At 46.1% G+C, this 19,752-nt stretch overlaps 2 long non-coding RNA genes across 4 annotated transcripts; one reads left to right on the top strand and one right to left on the bottom strand.

Moving 5' to 3' along the window:
* Nucleotides 1–1,658: 1,658 nt before the first annotated feature.
* On the top strand, nucleotides 1,659–4,858 carry LOC144988060 (uncharacterized). The gene is made up of 2 exons (XR_013651812.1): nucleotides 1,659–4,095; nucleotides 4,710–4,858. It is a non-coding gene; the product is annotated as an uncharacterized LOC144988060 (long non-coding RNA).
* A 7,161-nt stretch (nucleotides 4,859–12,019) lies between these two features.
* On the bottom strand, nucleotides 12,020–19,413 carry LOC144988059 (uncharacterized). Of its 3 annotated transcripts, XR_013651811.1 has the most exons (5): nucleotides 18,966–19,413; nucleotides 16,811–16,887; nucleotides 16,594–16,736; nucleotides 16,395–16,509; nucleotides 12,020–15,807 (listed from the first exon to the last, which is right to left on the bottom strand). It is a non-coding gene; the product is annotated as an uncharacterized LOC144988059 (long non-coding RNA). The 3 variants fall into 3 exon arrangements; XR_013651809.1 differs by lacking the exon at nucleotides 12,020–15,807 and having other exon boundaries at nucleotides 15,857–16,509; XR_013651810.1 differs by lacking the exon at nucleotides 12,020–15,807 and having other exon boundaries at nucleotides 15,857–16,509; nucleotides 16,594–16,710.
* Nucleotides 19,414–19,752: the final 339 nt, after the last annotated feature.

The following is a 19,752-nucleotide window of genomic DNA, read 5'->3' as shown; positions in this document are numbered from 1 at the left end:
AGAGATTTTGTTATCATTGTTACTGTTATTATGGCTATTGTTCTTATGGTTCTTATTACTGTTTTATGATGATTATTATTATTACTTTAACCCTACCCCTGGTCCTGTTTCTAACCCTAACCTTTAGTTTAATCTGAACCCTAATCCCAACCCTTAATCAGTTATTAGAAATTTAAATCATCTTAAACATAAAGCAATAACATGGTTGGAAGGAAAAGGTTTTGTTTCACGTGTCTTTTTGCCTGGTTAGCAGTATGCATGCAGGGGAGGGGCTTAGAACGCACAGGGCCCATGGCTCAGGACACGCAGGGCCCATGAGGCCGACGCGTGCTCCTTGGTAAGACAGTGTGAATAAAACAGCCACCTTTTGTCTCTCACTTCACTTTTACGCCTGTCCAGCCAAGTTGTAGCTGTTGTGGTGTGCATAGAGCCTGATGAAGGCAGAATTTGCCGAAACGCGTAGCGAGCACACTTTATTCTAATTTTGTATTGTTTATTTATTTATTTTTTTACATTTTTGTGAATAAAAACACTCATTTAAGTGGTTGTCCCGCTTTTTTCTTTTTTCAAAGTTTGCAAGTTTTTCTATTTTTGATTACATTCTTGCCTGGTGGAAAAACCGTAACACCTGCCATGCACTTCTACGACGGAGAGGAGGATGGAGGTGCTTGGACCACGGTGCGCTACGGGAGGAGACACTACAGAAATCCCCGTGCGCTCAGCTTTAATTACCGGGGCCGACCGGACCATAGGATGGACCGTGCATTTCCCGTCTCCGGCTGGAAGAGGGCGCCAAGGTTCCCAAATTTTGGCTGGAGTAGGGCTTCACCTTCAAATCCTAACTGGCCTGCGCCTCCTATGTACGACGGGTCCCGGCCTTATTTTCCACAGCCCCGCTCTTATGCAGCAGCGGTCCGGGGCTCACCTACCAGACGAGCGACAAGATTTGGACCCCCAGCAGATGTTAGGCAGGACCTCCGGCGACCTGCAGATGAAAGACTTGGACAGCTTATCCGCAAATTACATGCTGTAATTAAGATGGTGCATCACTTACAAAAGGTGACCATCACGCCGGACAGACCAGAACCTCTGATGATCGCTCGCATAGTGGACTCATTAACCTCACTGATAAAACCCGCTGATCCCACGGATGATGTGTTAGACCTCATTGAGGGCAACGCAAAAAACTGGGGACAGAACACACTGCAGATCCTCCAGGATCACTACCAAAAGAGGCTGGAGAAACTTTTACAGGATCTCCCCGGTGATTTAACCCGAGATTGGAGGGAAGCCTTCATCGTGGCGACACGATGGGCTTGCAGAAATCTACCTCGGATCACGCAGGATGTTCTCGATCAGGCAGAGGCCCTGATCATCACCTGCAGATCAGACTCGGAGCGGCGAAGTCCAGCGGCTACGACACCACCCCCCGGCAGGGTCTGATAGCCGCCGGGGGCCGCGCACATCAGGAGGAAGAAAAAAGAGGACCCGTCAACCTGAGCGGGTCTCCATGAGCATTCAAGCTGAATGTTACGAGGCCACAAACCGATCAGTTGGAACTATGACGGACATGAGACCAGCTTGGCCTCCAGATGCAGTTCCAGCAGCCGCTGCCGAGAAGCAGCGTGGACCGCGAACGGCGGTCTGCGTGGGGACAGAAATGGTCCGTGCACGAGGGCTCCCGGCGTACAGCTTGGAATCCTCACCCCAACCCTAACATCTAACCCGCCTGAACCTTCTGATTCTCTGCAGGGTCTCTGTCTCTTCCTTCCCCACCTCACAAAAATCTCTTTGTCGTCTCCAAAGATGATTTCTGCCATTTTTTGTTGATTCATGACTGAATTCAAAACTAATTGATATCATTTTTTTCTCCCAAAGGGATTGTGCTCACCTCTACCATGGAAGCCTTAATTCTATTTTAGAAAAAGTAATATACAAACAATTGTTTTATTATTATTTTTTTCTGGGTCATTACTGTTACATTAAAAATGTTGTTATGCAATAAATGCATACTAGGAGGTTACTTGTTTTACAGAATGGTTGTATTTCATTTTCCAGGAAAAATTTATACTGTTTAGGATATTGTAAATTGGTTCCCAATATGTTTTAAAATGTTACAATTTAATTTTTATTAAAAAATGCTTTATTTTCATATGAAAACCAAAAATTACAATGCATGTGAACACAACGCTCCGAGGCTACAAGCTCCTCTGACCAGTGAAGGCCACCTTTTGCCCAGCAACGCCTCCTGATTGGAAGAGCAGCTCAAATGCATTATGGGAAATGTGACATCATCCCACGAACTCTTCCCTCCATTTTGATGAGAAGACGCATGCATGGAGCTGATCCTCGTCAGTATGATCGCTTCTCATGTTTTTTGTTAAGCCAGCCTGAAGAAGACTAAGCTTGTTCGAAACGTTGCAACCTTGGCTTGTATTATTTTTTTATTAAACCGAAGTTGATCGGTAAATCTTGTTTCCTAGTTTATTATTAGCATAGCCTCCCAGTATTAGCATAGCTTCTTAGCCACGTGTGACGGAGGTACCTTCTGCAACGGGCCGAATTACACAAGGACCACAGTAAACCATGCCACCGCGCCCACACGACGACGGATGGATACTGGTGCAGTCCAGAGGAGGCAGACGGAGGGAACGGGCCTATGAACGCGACAGGCCACAGAACAGACGTGCAGCTGCGGATTTTTCCAGCTACCCACGCCGAGACGGACGCCGATCCTATGCGGACGTCACCAGAGAGGGAGCCCATTTTCTGGAGCCGACCTTCTACGGCAGACAGCAGGTGAGACATCGCCCTGCACCGCAGCCGTTCTATAGCGGGCCGCGCTACCCATTTCAAGATGGCGTTTAACGTGCGCCAAGACCTAGGCCACGCGGTCCCTCCAACCAAAATGGCCGCTACGTCTTTATACCAGCAGATGCTCGGAATGAAGCCCCCCCCCACAGGGTACAGTCTAATGACCCTGATTTCACAGAGAAGGTGCGTGTAATGAACAGACTGATTAAAGCTGTACACCACCTCACCAATGTGTCCAGAGAGGCTCATCCTCCCTCCCTGGACAAAATAACAAACAATCTAGCTACAATTATCAAACCAGCATCCCCAAATCTACAAACACAGACTTTGATTGACGGCAATGCTAGAAATTGGGCCTTCACTACCGTTCTCATCCTCAGAGAGCATTATCAAAAGAACATTGACTCTGAAATGCAAAAGCTCACCCAGTTCCCTTCACCGGACTGGAGAGGCCCCTTTGAAATAGCCACAACGTGGGCGAAACGTAATTTAGGCAGACGCCTGAGACAGGATACAATAGACCGGGCCCAGGCGGTCATCATTGCCAGGACGACAGAAACAGCACCTCCTGCTCCTCTTCCTGCTGCTGCCGTTTCTTCTCTCCCAACGCAGACAGCGGACCAGACAGCAGAAGAGGACCCACATGCTGTGATTGAGCTGGCTCCATCATCACCTCCAGTGAACCAGCCTCCCTCCACGAGACCACCGAGCTCAGCTGCAGCACGGCCACCCCCTTCACCACAAAGCAGCAGTCATCAGATCACCACGATCGCCCAAATCCACGCAGCGCCTCCACCTGCACCAATCTCCCGGGTTTCAGTGGAGACCATGACAGAACCACAACAGGAGGACTGGTCACCTCTGTTTGACCTGGAGGAGGCAAGTGAAACAGAACTTTCTCCTCCCACATCCCCATCTCGTCTTTCTCCTGTAATCCCTCTTCCACCACGCATAAATCGCTCTCAAATAAGCTCTACAGCAGAAAGTGTCGTACGAGTTCTCGACATGCAGAAGGCTGACTCTGAAGCCGAAGAGGAAATCACTCTGGAGCCAGAACCAGCAGATGAGCAGATCACAGCGCTGAGCCAGAGAAAAGGAAGCCAACGCCCCCCTCACAGAGAAGGGAGTCCTCCTCCTCCTCCCATCCAAACCAGCACCATGGAGAGCAGAGGGTACCACACACTCACCCCTGCCACTCTCTCCAAGCTGAGATCCAGCGTGCAATCTCGCCTAGCCATCGAGCGAGCAGAGCAGACGACAACTTCTGCAGCAGAAATGCAGGTGTGTGCTCCAACACGACACGACAACACACCCCGCAAATTTACAGAGTGGCACCTGCACATACATCAGAAGAAGGTCATCATAGGAAACTCAAACATCAGCCGCCTCCCACCTTTCAAAGGTGGAAATGTACAATTGGACAGTTTTCCTGGCGCCAGATGGCATCATGCAGAATTTCTCCTGAAGACGGCCACCTTCCAGACGGAACCAGAGGTTCTCCTGCTGTCCTTCGGCCTCAACAACAGATCCCAGAGGGATAAAAAAGCTCCAGTCAAAGAGATGATCAAAGCCCTGACGGTGGCAGGACAGAGATTCCCAGACGCCACGATCCTCGTCCCTCACGTCAGTTTTTCACCTCACCTTTCACCAGATGAAAAAGCCGTCCTGATCCATCTGAATCAACACATCCAAGAACTGACAGACTACATCCCCCCACTCAGTGGCTTCTTTGAGACCCAAACTGACAGCATCCACTGGACGGCAGCTACCGCGAAGAGGATGCTGGAACACTGGGCTTCGTGGTTAAACTGAAGCTCCCTTTAAGCCTCTCACAGAGGGAGGGGAAAGATGGAGTCATGAATCTATGTGATAACTTTGTTCTTTCTCTTACACAGCTTTCCCTGCTGAGCAGAGGTCTTACTTTCATCCCTTCCAAATGTAACAGTAAGAATTTGACCTTTCAATCCAGACATGATTTACAGGAGTACCATCGCAGAATTAAGTTAACTGTTCACTATAAGGACAAAAGCAGCATCCAACCTCAGCCATTCACACTGAAATCTGACTGGACCCCCCCATCTGCTACTCTCCCACCACAAATTAACCGTTTAATAGACCAGGATATTTCATACTTTGAGAATGATTTTAAAATCACTCATAACACTCCAAATTTGAATGGGGAGGAAACCAAAGCTTTGAAAGAATTAGCCCAAAATAAGGATATAGTTATTAAACCAGCCGATAAGGGCAGTGTAACAGTAATTATGGATAAAAAAGATTATTTATATGAAGGTTACAGACAGTTAAATGATGTAACCTATTATCATAAACTCAATAAACCCATTTATTTAGATACAATCCCTCTAGTAGATACAATTATTAATAATTTATTGAAAAAGAAATTTATTAATAAAAAACAAAAAACTTACCTGCAGGGCAACTCGCAACCGAGGCCCAGATGGTTTTATATGTTACCCAAAATCCATAAGGATCCCCAAAAATGGACCGTTCCATCTAAAATTCCTCCTGGCAGACCCATTGTTTCAGACTGTGAGAGTGAAACCTATTATACAGCAGAATATTTGGACTTTTTTCTGAATCCGTTATCTAATAAACATGACAGTTACCTTAAAGATACATATCATTTTATTGAAAAAATTAAACAGCTAGTAATCCCAGCAGACTCTTTTCTTTTCACTATGGATATTGATAGCTTATATACCAATATTGACCACAAAGAGGGCATTGACAGTATTAAAAGAATCTTTCATAAATACCCAGACAAAAAACGACCAGATAAAGAACTTCTCCAGTTATTAGAGATTAATCTAAACAGAAATGATTTTGAATTTAATGGAGAATTTTTTGTTCAAATTAAGGGCACAGCTATGGGCAAAAAATTTGCACCGGCTTATGCCAACATATTCATGGCAGAATGGGAATCCTCTGCACTACAGAAATGTGCTTTAAAGCCGCTCTGTTATTACAGGTACCTCGACGACATCTGGGGCGTGTGGACCCACTCTGGGCAGGAGTTTGGAACCTTCCTGGGGACTCTCAACAGCCACAACCCTTCCATCAAACTAAAATCAACATGCCACGCCTCTTCAGTCGACTTTCTAGACACGACCACATTTAAGAGAAGTGACTTTCACACCACACACAAATTGGACATTAAAGTTTATTTTAAACCCACAGACACACATGCACTGTTACATAAAACCAGTTTTCATCCCAAACACACATTTGCAGGTCTGGTTAAATCCCAGCTGCTCCGCTTCCTGTCAGATAAATGCATCTAGACATTAAAGAAAAACACAATTATAAACAACAAACCACAACAAGAATCAAGTTTCTCATGCACGAGGGAGAGGAGCAAATGTGTTGGAAAAGGTCCACCACGTTTCTCTTCTCAAAGGTCTGCCTCTCCTCGTGATGCTTTTATTAACACAAGAAGGAGGTAACATTTTCAAGACAAAGAGGAAAAGTTCATTAGGGGGTGTCGTATAATGACCCTTTTGGTTGGATTCTAACTTCAAACAGTATTCCTTATCAGCTCAGGACAGTGTGTCGTAAACCCCTCATCCTGGGTGGGGGATGAGAAGCAGATGAACAAACACACAACTGTTTTCAGAAAAGGTCAATCTGAGTTAACATTTAAACATACATTTAACCAAATACATTTACACAATGATAATACTAAATCAATTTCCTTCACATAGTCCCTCCTTTTTATCATTGATAAATGTCAACATTTCACATCCAATATCACATCTCCTGTCAGTTTTCTGTGACACATTCATTTTTATAACACTTTCAATTTACACTCAGATGAGAAGTTCTTTTTTTTTTTTTTTCAAGTTATTACAGTTTCAAAATCATTACAGTCATCTTGTTCTCCCTTTAATAACAAGTTGTATTCTTGACTCATAAGAACACTTTGTACTCCACCATTCACTGCTCTGGAAATCATAGATTGGATACAAGGAAAAATGCACATAGTAAAAACACAACATATGATCAGTACCATAAGAATAGGTATCACTATTTTTAACAAAAGTTTCCACCAGGAACCAAAAGCAAACCAGGAGAAGTAATCCCAAGATTGGGGTTTCCTGTCATCCTGCATTGCCTGCTGAACCTTTTCAAGTTGATGTAATGCTTCTGTGATGCTGTGACCTTCTTCTGTGTTGTCAGGAATAAATGTACAACAGGTATCATTTAACATTTTACAAACACCTCCTTCCTGAGCAACCAATAAGTCCAAAACCAATCTGTTCTGTAGAACCTTAAGTCTCATGCTTGACATTTCTTCATTATAGCCTTTAAATGCTTTAATTGTAGCGTTCAAAAATAAACCTAATCTATAATCAATGGTCTCAATTCTGAGAGCGTTTTTAGCATTTCCAACCTAGGGAAACAATGCCATAGTTACCTTTTGCCCCGTATTCCAGTGTTCATGGTCTTCAGGATCATCTGATCCCCACATGGAATCATGTGGCTTGACATCAATAAGGTTATGTCTATCTTATTGATAGAAGATTCATAACCCCCCAGGAACTTCAAGACAAACATGGAATAAATAACTTCTTGGAATATCAGCAACTTAAATCAAGTATTACTAAAAAGTATAAAATTAAAGACGACGATTTAAAGGTACCAGATGTAGTTACCACTCTGATTAATTTTTCAATGAATAGAACTCTCTCCAAAATATACAAACTTTTATGTAATTTAGATAACAATATTGCCCTTCCAACAAATAAATGGGATGCAGATTTGAGCATCAGCACAGATGAAAGCTTCTGGTCAGAACTTTGTCTAAACACCTTTAAACTGACAAAAAGTCCAAATCTGCAGCTAATCCATTTCAAAACTCTTCACAGAATTTACTACACTGGACAGAGGATGTTCAAGATGGGTCTCAGTAACTCAGACATTTGTCAGCACTGTGACAGTAATCTACCCGACAATTACATGCATGCACTACGGTTCTGCACGCCTGTCCAGGCTCTCTGGCAGCAGGTATGTGCCGATCTATCAGTCTGGCTTAAGGTTTCAATCACTGCCTCACCGTCACTTTGTGTGCTTGGTGACATGAGTGCCATCGATATAGAAGAAGGATTAGCTTCTATCATTTTCATAACTCTTTGTATTGCCAAAAAAACTATTTTAATAAATTGGAAAAACAAGAAAAATATAAACATAAGTCAACACAGAAATCTGCTGTTTGATCATATCAGCTTGGAAAAAATGTCAGCCCAAAGCTCAAGTAACTTTGAAAGAATTCAGTCTCTCTGGTCTCCTGTGGTTGACTCCATGACTTAGGGGGTGGGGGGCTTGGTCGTCGCTGCTCCTTGCCCTTCTGCCGTGGTTTGGGGTGGGGGTCGGGGCTTCCGGTGCCTGGCGGGGGCGGTGGGGGGCTCCGTTGGTCGGGGGGTCGGGTCCGGTGCCTGGGTGGGGCGGGCTGGGGCGCTGCGTGGTCCTCTGGGCTTGGGTGTGGGGGTGCGTGGTGGGGGGGTGGGGTGGTGGTCTGGCTTGGCTTGGGGGGGTGGTCCCTTTGCCTGTGCTGGGGGGGGTTGGCGGGGGGCCCTGCTCGGGTGGGGGGGGCCCAGCGGCGCCGGATGGGCTGCCCATCTGCACCTGGGGCTGGGATCGGCCCTTCCCTGGCTCTGGGGCGGGACGGGACAACCCTCTCGGGGCCCCCGGTCGCTCTGGGTGTCACCCGCTTCGGCTGCGGGGTCTGGGGTGGGGTGGGGTGGGGGGCTTGTCGGCCCTGTCCTGTGGGGGGGCGTTCTGGGGGGGAGGGGGGGCCCATTATTAGTACGGGTCGGGGGGGCTAGCGGGTCGGGGTCTCCGCTGAGGCAATCAGTGGTTGCCTCGGCCGGTTGGCCTCCTCGGTCCCGTCGAGGCCTGACCAGAGCTCTTCTAGGGCCGGCGTCTGGGGGTGGGGGCCTGGGCTTGCTCCGGGGGGGGGCGACGCTTTCTGGCTCCTCTCTCTCTGTGTGGGGTGGGTGGTGCCGGGCCTGGGGTGTCGGCGCCTCCGGGGGTGGGCCCCTGGGCTGGGTGGCCCTGGCCCCTTTGCTGGGGGTGGGCTGGGGGACGGCTGTTTGACCACCGGGGGACAGTCTACCAGCTGTCCCCAACTTACCCCCTTCCTTATATAACCTCATATTAGGGTGAGGGGGTGGGGGGTCTAGCCTGCGATGCGCCTTGGGGGGGGGCTACTTGGGAGTGGCCCCCCTCCTATGGTTGCCGTATGGAGTGGGCCCCCCCTCTTTCGGTTTTATTTGCACCTTAGACATGTAGGGTCCTTGGTAGGGGGGGTGCTTGGACATCACTGCAAGCAAGCAGCAGATGTCCTCCTGGCACCCTACCCGCCAATTTTAACCGCACCTTAGACATTTAGGGCCCCTTGGTGTGGAGGGTGAGGGGACATCACTGTGAGTAATCAGGAGATGTCCCCTTAGTGCCCTACTCGCCAATTTTATCTGCACCCCCCTTAGTACACACACCCCTCCCCCTTCAATATATACATTCAAACATAAACACACACACATGCACACAAACACCCTCTCAAACACCCATACACGCACACACATTTTACAAGGAAGGTGGGACCTGGGTCCATCTGTCCCCTACCCCTTCCCTGGTGGGGGGTGCGGGCCCCTTGGCGATGGCGGCCGTGTCCCTTGGGTGCCGGCTCCCTGGGCCCGGCGGTGCTCTCTCCGCACGGTGGGGGGGTTCATATTACACCTGAACCGGGGGTGTTCGTGTCCCTGGGGGGTGGGTCCTGGTCCTTGCCCCTGGGCGCTGGGCCCCGCCAAACTTCCAACATGGCCGAGCCTGGTCGGGCCATATTTATAACATCCCTTGTGGGCCGCCCTTTTTTCCCCGGGGTTCCCCCCTCCTGGGCGGGGGCGGCGGGCCCCTGCCTTGCTCCTACCTGGACCAACCGTGGGCCGGGTGGGTGGCTGCCTGGAGTGCGGAGCGGGTCTCCCTTGGGGGGTCCTGGCTCGTACCTGGGGTCGGGGCGGGGGGATGCCCGGAACTCCTGGGTGGTGGTGGGGTGCTCGTCTGGGGCTGTGGGCGTCCCTCTCCGGTGGGGCCCTGCGTTGGGCTCTTCCGGCGCGGCGGGGGGCTGCTTTCCTGGCTGGGCTGGGGCGGCGCTCTCTTTCCCTCTGCGCCTCCCTGCTCTCTGGCTCTGGGGGCCTCGCGGCGGTCCGGCTGGCCCTGGCCTGGGTGGCGGTCTTGGTCGCCCGGGGGGCGGTTGTTCCCTGCCTGTTCCCGTGTGGCGTTGGGGGAATTCCGGCTGCCGCTGCTGCTGCGGCGGGGGTATGGGTGTGGGGGTGGCTGGGCGCTCCTCCTCCTTCTTTTCACATTCCACCATCCATTTTAGAAGAACATAAACACTCACCTGAGCACAGGTGTTAGCTCACCTTTGCACTAATAGTTTGCATGATTGAATGAATGAAAGATTTCACACTAGTTGGTTTAAAGGCATAGGTATGCGTTCGTGAACACTATCTGTTTTGTGTGCATGTTGACATGTGGACATTTTTGCGGCTAGCAGGTGTGTTGATAATATTTGAGTGTGTGTGAACAGGCCCCGCCCTTTTTGTACTACATTTGAACCGTACCGTAACGATAAACAACCAGTAAACCTGTCTGCTCTATGCTGCTTCATGGTCTTACCCCCCTTCCCCTCCTATTATCACCCTCCTACCCCCCCCTCTCTCTAACGTCCCTCTCTCTTCTTCCCCTCTTTCCTTTTCCGTCCGGTCCAACACCAAAGATTTTCAAACATGATTGAAATTAATAAATTTTGGCCTCAATTACAAAAGGGGTTTATTCAGACATACCTTTGGTTTGTCTGAAGATGAATAACCCCTCTTGTTAAAATAAAATATGTCCAACACAAGAGGCCCTCAGCTCTCATCTGTTTGCCTAGCTGTTGGACAGGACAAGTTAAAAAAAAATAAAAATAAAAAAAAAAATAAGGTTATGTCTATGGTTCAGGTGAGGCTCATGGACTGCAGAAACTATGAAAGTGTGACCTGTGACCTTTACAGAAACACAAATCCCACTCCAGTCTCTAGGCAGACTGAGGTAGAGGGCCTGCCCACATAACCAAAACATTTGATGAACCACATAAGTACCATTGTTACCTGGCATCAAATCTGGATTAGATTCAACACAACGTCCTCTGGGGTAGGGAACAGCATAACCATGGGAAACTCTGTCATTGATTATCTGGACTGTGAAGGGAACAAGAAGTTCATGACACATCTTTGTCGGCAAAGTTCCTAAAAACTCTTTGCCATTTTTAGTTACGCAATGTGGAAACACAGTTCCTGGTTCCACACTAGCATATGGAGCTAATGATTTTGTCAATTTCAGTTTTTTAAACTAATACAAACTCTTGCAACTCCGTCTTACAAGAGTACCATTTGAAGTGGTGACAGCTCCAGTACTAATATACCCTCTGGTACTATATTCAATAACACAGTCGCTTTTCCACTCAGAAAATTGCTTTGCCTGCAAATTAGGATGTAGGGATGAAGCTGGAATTACAGAACAAACATAGCAATCAGATCTATTCCTTTCTTTAGTCAGTAACATAACATACCTATACCAAGAATTTGTCATATACAGGTGAGTTATGTTCATTTTTGGACTATTCAAAACATCATGTTCATCAATACTCAGCCATCGTCGAGAAATGTTTAGTCTTTCCTCACTGGTGGTTCTTCTTGCGGGTGGATAACGATTCCAAAAGAATCAAATCCATGTGGTGGCTCCTGCTGAGAGTAGCAGGAACAGTAAACAATAAAATGTCTCTTTACCCAGTTGGACACGCCATGGTGGATATGTACCTATCTTCGGAAGGGAGAGGTTACTAGCACATCACCTCCTCAAGTCCTCTAACAGTGTAGGATCCGTGTAGTGCAAAAGAGATCTGGTGTGCTTTCTTCCCTAAAACTAGGTGGATCTCTCGGCTTCGCTGACGTTGAGACAAGCAGCTTCTATACGGCTGCCTCCCTTTGTAGTCAGACTTCCCCACCTAGCAGTTGGAATTAGCCTCACCCAGATGCTTTTTCTTGCAGTTTGATAGATGGATCCAAGACGTCCTTTCAGCAATCTTTACAGCTGTTGGTGTAGTCAGCAGGACTTGGAATGGCCCTTCCCCCCGTGGGCTGGACCAACACTTCCTTTTTATGGCCTCCACAAACACCCAGTCACCAACCTGCACTGGTGAAGTGAAAAGGAATCTGGCACTTGATTTGTCCTTTGCACATCTTTAGTGGTAAACATTTTTCTCAAATAATCCACTAAATTTGCATCATCATCTGGAGAATGTTGCTGTGTAGGATCAATGTCTGGTAACCTATAAGAACGTCCATACAACATTTCAAAAGGCGTTAAAGGTTGACCTGCTGTGCGTGTGATACGCATGCTTAGTTGAACTAAGTCTATGCAGTCAGGCTACTGTCTGTTTGTCTCTTCCATGCATTTCTTTAACTTTGATTTGATAGTGCTATCAGTTCTCTTAACTAATCCTGCACTCTGTGAGTGATAACTACAATGTCTCTTTAGATCAAAACAAAGATGTTGAGCCATTTTGTCTATCACTTGATTTACAAAATGTGTACCATTATCACTTCTTATCACTTGTGGTATGCCAAAAGTTGGGATTATTCTTTTACAAATAGCTTGAGCTACTGTAATAGCATCTTGTGTTGCACATGGAAAAATTTCAACCCATTTGGAAAATGCATCAATAATCACTAAACAATATTTCAATCCTTTGCTTTTATTCAATTCAAAAAAATCCGTATGGATTGTATGGAAAGGAAAAGTTGGTTCAGAAAATCTTCCTCTCTTAAATTTAACATTGCCTTGGGGATTATGATGCATACATGTAACACATTGTTTACAAAATTTTTTTTATAGAGTTTATAGAGCATAAATCCATAAGTTGTTTAATATTTCTCTAATAAGTTCACCATCCCCCCTGTTGAATCATGGCAAAGCCCATGACTCAAAATTGCTGCCCATTTGTACATAGATTTTGGTAAAATAGGTTTTCCTTCTGTGCTGACATAAAGACTTTGTTCCAACTTTGCTCCCTTTTTCAACCAAATTTTTTTTCTTGTTGTGGTGCACTGGGTGGCATTTCTTTTAAAACATCAGCGGTTGCATCTGCAGTCACATCCTCATTTGTGCATTTTTCTACATCTTTTGTTGCAGCTTGCTTTGCTGTTACATCTGCAAAGGAATTAGCTTTAGAATTATGATCTGTTCTTCGTGTGTGTGTCTCACATTTACATATTGCTACTTTAGATGGTAACATTACAGCAGTCAATAATTCTTTCAGTAAGTCTACATGCGTTACTGGTTTTCCTGTTGATGTCTTAACCCTGAGTTCTTCCACTGTTGACAAAACAAATGCACTGTAGCAAACACATATTGGCTATCAGTGTAGATTGTAACTGGCTTATCTTTAAACAGTTTGCATGCTTCAGTTAAGGCTGTCAACTCTGCTGATTGTGCTGAGTAATTTCCACGCAGGGGTCCTGCCTTCAAAACCTTATCTTGAGTTACAACAGCAAAACCCACTTTGTTTCTGCCTGTTTCATCTTTCTTTGCTGACCCATCAACAAAAACTATTTCTCTTTCAGTGAGATCTAAAAATTCATCACCAATTGGTTGAATTTCTGGTTCAGATTCATCTTTTATCTTGTTATTTCTTTTACCATCTAATCAATCTGATTTCTTCCTTTCAGGACAATCTCTCTCTCCCAATGATCTCTCTGTCCACAAATCCAACATCCATCATCAACTTGCTCTGACCCTCTGTTGCTACTTCCTCTAAACCTTCTTCAAAAATTTTCTTTAAAATTTCCTTTTCCACGACCACGATTTCTTCCTCTGTTCACATTCCTTCCAAAAAACACATCACTACTTTCCTCCTGCCAAAATGTATGTTCACTTTGATTCCTAAATTTCTTTTTATTCACCATCACTTTTTCTGCATGAACAGCAAAATTCATAAACTGTTGTAGTGCTCCTGTTGGTAGATCAACGTAAAGTTTCCTTATCTAGTCTGCAATCTCTGGTCTCATAGCTTGCAGTAAAGCTTGTTTCAGCTGCTGCCTATAGGCACCATCATCATTATCTCTGAGTCCACAATTAGCTTTAAAAACTTCTTTAAATCTGACTCTAAAATCAGACTCTAATTCTCCATATTTTTGTTTAGTTTGACCAATCTTTCCATAATCAGGTCTCATTGGAAAGGCTTCTCTAATTCTTTGTCCTAAAAGTGTAAGACTTTGAATTAACTCTTAGACTGTTATGCGGAAGAGGTCTGGGTGGATCGTCATCATCCATAGGATTCCTTTACTTTTGCCCAGTCTGCTTTCATAGCAGTCATACATACTTCCTGACATTTAATGCCATTCAGATGATAAGCTCTCTGAACTTCCATCATTTGCCCATGAAAATCCTGTGGATTTTCCCTGTGAGAGATAACTCCCTCTACTGCCTTTTTAACATCCTCTAATGTCCAGGTGCTAAACAAAAGAAGTGTAGGCCTCTGGCCATCTTCTCCAGCTCTGGGATTGGACACTTCAATCATTGGAAATGTCTATGCAACTTTAGATGACTCTCCAGCTTCTTCCAAACCAACCCCCATAGTTTTACTCCATTCAAGTTTTTTCCCTTTTCCTCTTAAAATCATTTTTTTGTCTTTCTAGTTTATTTAAATCAGTCACTGGTGGGTAAAAACCCGTCAACAGAAGAGAATTTGTCCCCTGGTAGGGAGGAGGTGAGAAATCAGCTGGTTTCTGCTCTCCCCCCCTTTCATCCCGCCCCTGCTCGGTCTGCAGCCTGCTGCAGCCAGCTGTTGCAGGGGTCTGAGTCTCACATCTGATTTATCTCTAGTTTTACTTTTCTGAATGCCATTCTTTATTTTTCGTTTCTTCATTTAAGCACAGTTTTGCACAAATTAATTCTTCACTATTTTTTTGTTTCTTTTTTAGTTTTTAATTCTGTTTTTAATTTGTAACCTTTGAACTAATTCAGTACATGCCTGCACTCCAAGATTCCCCTTAAAATCCTAGTTTTTATCCCATTTTATCAAGAATGTAGTTGAACCTGGATGAACCTCTTTCCATATATTTTTAATCTCATGTCAATTCAACTTTTTTATTTGAATTCCCCCATTCTTTAATTTTTCCTATTTTTTTCTATTTACGTTAGTCACAGAGTGTGATCAGAACCAACAGAGAATTTCTCTCAGGACCGAATTTCACTCCCCGTGCAACAAGCTTCTAGGTCAGACCTATTGTCTGATCCGGTCACACGTTTAGGGTCCTCCCAGGAGCAAAACCCGTTTTAGACTCTGGGTTCTTTTCACCTAAAGCCTAATGAGATGAAATCTTGTTCTACGTCAACAAGCAGCCTTGTGTTAACACCGCAAGGTTTCCAGCTGCCCACTGCTTCGAACAAGTTCACTCCTTTCACACATGCACACACATTCACACCCAAAAAAACGTTATTTTTTATTTATTTTTAAATTTTAATAGGCCTTTTAGGGACTTGAACCCTCTTACGCGTTTTAGGCTGCAGGACTCGAACCTACACCTTTATACAGAATTCTGGACTTTTCCGGGACTCCAAACCCACACGTGTTTTAGGCAACAGGACTTGAACCTGTCCCTCAGAATTCTGGGCCACTTCGGGGACTTGAACCCCTGAAAAAGCGCTTTACTTGCCTTGTCGTTGTGGTCTGACTGGTTAACGAATAACGTCAATCCGGACCCAGGGATCAGACCAGTCGATTGGCCGGCGTAGAATTCAGTACGACGGACTTTCCTCCGGAGACCTGGTCTCACGGGCTGTGCACAGACTTCAATCGGCATGGTCCTCCCCCAAGGACGCAGACATGTTGTCATCCGGCTCGAAGGACCAAAGAATGTCAGATAAATGCATCTAGACATTAAAGAAAAACACAATTATAAACAACAAACCACAACAAGAATCAAGTTTCTCATGCACGAGGGAGAGGAGCAAATGTGTTGGAAAAGGTCCACCACGTTTCTCTTCTCAAAGGTCTGCCTCTCCTCGTGATGCTTTTATTAAGAACACAAGAAGGAGGTAACATTTTCAAGACAAAGAGGAAAAGTTCATTAGGGGGTGTCGTATAATGACCCTTTTGGTTGGATTCTAACTTCAAACAGTATTCCTTATCAGCTCAGGACAGTGTGTCGTAAACCCCTCATCCTGGGTGGGGGATGAGAAGCAGATGAACAAACACACAACTGTTTTCAGAAGAGGTAAAAAGGTCAATCTGAGTTAACATTTAAACATACATTTAACCAAATACATTTACACAATGATAATACTAAAACAATTTCCTTCACACTTCCACAGAATCTGCACCCAACAGGCAGACTTTAAAAAGGCCACCAAAATTCTTTTTTCGGCATTATACACAAGGGGTTATTCCCGCTCCTTTTTAAGAAAGTGTTTTAAGTCATTTCAAGAAATTAAACCTATTGATACAGCCCCCCTTTTACCCATTGTCACAACACATTCGGCAGCCACGTGCAGGATGGTGAGAGTCCTCAGGAGGAACTTCCGGGATCTTGTTCAGAGCCAGGGGCTGCTCGAGGAGCACAGATTTCTGCCAGCCTACAGGAGAAACAAAAATCTTAAGGACATTTTAATTAGAGCCAAACTTCCTCCCCCTACACAACCAAAATCCAGAGCACTCACCTCTTTTTTCAAACATATGGATTGGATCTGCAGCCACCACAACAAAAATGTGTTTCCGTCTCTATGCAGGGGGAGCCCCCACTCTCAAAACTGCATTTATGTTATCACCTGCTCCACCTGTGGGATACAGTACGTTGGGGAGACTGGAAACACTCTCTTAGTTAGATTCACCCAACACAGACACAACATCACAAAACATAAAAACACAGACACTTACCTGGTACAACATTTCATTTCCCACGGATGGGATTCAGTCAGAGCAACAGCCGTGCAGACGAATCCCAGATGGTCAACCTTTGAGAGAAGGAGACATGAGAGAAATTGGATTTCCAAATTAGACACCCTCCATCCTAGAGGCCTGAATGAGAAAAAAACACCATTATTCTAATTAGAGACACTTAACCGCTCTTCCCCATTTCGGCCAGCAGAGGGAGTTGCTAAACAGTCCCTCTCCATCACCAGATTTTTTCACCCCCTGTAAATTCTTTTTCCAGAATCTATTTTCATATGGCCCTGCCCCAAAGATTTTTAATCCTAATCCTAACCAAATTGAACCTGAGAGCCCTAAACCTAATTAGATTGTGATTGAATAAAATAATTGATTTCATATTACCCAGAGGGGAGAGCGAGATCTGCGTGGGGACAGAAATGGTCCGTGCACGAGGGCTCCGGGCGTACAGCTTGGAACCCTCACCCCAACCCTAACCCAAGGAGACATGAGAGAAATTGGATTTCCAAATTAGACACCCTCCATCCAAAAGGTCTTAATGAGAAAAAACCATCTTTGTTCTCATAGGTGACGCTTGGATGCTCTTCCTTCCATTGTCCAGCAGAGGGAGATGCTAAACATTCCCTCTACACATTCATATTTTGTAACCCCCTTTCATTTTTGTGTCCAGCAGAGGGAGACCAATAATTGACACAATCCATCTCCATATGGCCCTGCCCAAAGATTTCTGCCCCTAAACCTAACCGTCTCTGACTTGAAGGCCCTAAGCCTAATCAGATTGTGAGAATTTAGATTCAACACAAAAATTACTAAATTTTAAGTATTCTATATGGTCTGGAGAGGAGGGCGAGATCTGAGTGGAGACAGAAATGGTGTGTACATATGGGGGTTCCAGGTTTACAGCGTGGAGCTCTCTCCCCAACCCTAACACCTAATCCTAACCCTAACCCTAACCCCTAACCCCTAACCCCTAACCCTAACCCTACCCTAACCCTAACCCTAACCCTAACCCTAACCCGCCAAGACCTAGGCCACGCGGTCCCTCCAACCAAAATGGCCGCTACGTCTTTGTACCAGCAGGTGCTCGGAATGAAGCCCCCCCCCACAGGGTACAGTCTAATGACCCTGATTTCACAGAGAAGGTGCGTGTAATGAACAGACTGATTAAAGCTGTACACCACCTCACCAATGTGTCCAGAAAGGCTCACCCTCCCTCCCTGGACAAAATAACAAACAATCTAGCTACAATTATCAAACCAGCATCCCTAAATCTACAAACACAGACTTTGATTGACGGCAATGCTAGAAATTGGGCCTTCACTACCGTTCTCATCCTCAGAGAGCATTATCAAAAGAACATTGACTCTGAAGTTCAAAAGCTCACCCAGTTTCCTTCACCGGACTGGAGAGGCCCCTTTGAAATAGCCACAACGTGGGCGAAATGTAATTTAGGCAGACGCCTGACACAGGATACAATAGACCGTGCCCAGGCGGTCATCATTGCCAGGACGACAGAAACAGCACCTCCTGCTCCTCTTCCTGCTGCTGCCGTTTCTTCTCTCCCAACGCAGACAGCTGACCAGACAGCAGAAGAGGACCCACATGCTGTGATTGAGCTGGCTCCATCATCACCTCCAGTGAACCAGCCTCCCTCCACGAGACCACGGAGCCCAGCTGCAGCACGGCCACCCCTTTCACCACAAAGCAGCGGTCATCAGATCACCACGATCGCCCAAATCCACGCAGCGCCTCCACCTGCACCAATCTCCCGGGTTTCAGTGGAGACCATGACAGAACCACAACAGGAGGACTGGTCACCTCTGTTTGACCTTGAGGAGGCAAGTGAAACAGAACTTTCTCCTCCCACATCCCCATTTCGTCTTTCTCCTGTAATCCCTCTTCCACCACGCATAAATCGCTCTCAAATAAGCTCTACAGCAGAAAGTGTCGTACGAGTTCTCAACATGCAGAAGGCTGACTCTGAAGCCGAAGAGGAAATCACTCTGGAGCCAGAACCAGCAGATGAGCAGATCACAGCGCTGAGCCAGAGAAGAGTAAGCCAACGCTCCCCCCACAGAGAAGGGAGTCCTCCTCCTCCCGTCCAAACCAGCACCATGGAGAGCAGAGGGTACCACACACTCACCCCTGCCACTCTCTCCAAGCTGAGATCCAGCGTGCAATCTCGCCTAGCCATCGAGCGAGCAGAGCAGACGACAACTTCTGCAGCAGAAATGCAGGTGTGTGCTCCAACACGACACGACAACACACCCCGCAAATTTACAGAGTGGCACCTGCACATACAACAGAAGAAGGTCATCATAGGAGACTCAAACATCAGCCGCCTCCCACCTTTCAAAGGTGGAAATGTACAATTGGACAGTTTTCCTGGCGCCAGATGGCATCATGCAGAATTTCTCCTGAAGACGGCCACCTTCCAGACGGAACCAGAGGTTCTCCTGCTGTCCTTCGGCCTCAACAACAGATCCCAGAGGGATAAAAAAGCTCCAGTGAAAGAGATGATCAAAGCCCTGACTGTAGCAGGACAGAGATTCCCAGACGCCACGATCCTCGTCCCTCACGTCAGTTTTTCACCTCACCTTTCACCAGATGAAAAAGCCGTCCTTATCCATGTAAATCAACACATCCAAGAACTGACAGACTACATCCCCCCACTCAGTGGCTTCTTTGAGACCCAAACTGACAGCATCCACTGGACGGCAGCTACCGCGAAGAGGATTCTGGAACACTGGGCTTCGTGGTTAAACTGAAGCTCCCTCTAAGCCTCTCACAGAGGGAGGGGAAAGATGGAGTCATGAATCTATGTGATAACTTTGTTCTTTCTCTTACACAGCTTTCCCTGCTGAGCAGAGGTCTTACTTTCATCCCTTCCAAATGTAACAGTAAGAATTTGACCTTTCAATCCAGACATG

The sequence above is a fragment of the Oryzias latipes genome, chromosome 19, assembly GCF_053564925.1.
Source record: "Oryzias latipes strain Hd-rR chromosome 19, Olatipes_Hd-rR_3.1".
NCBI lineage: Eukaryota > Metazoa > Chordata > Actinopteri > Beloniformes > Adrianichthyidae > Oryzias > Oryzias latipes.
This window is presented reverse-complemented; position numbering and strand designations above follow the sequence as displayed.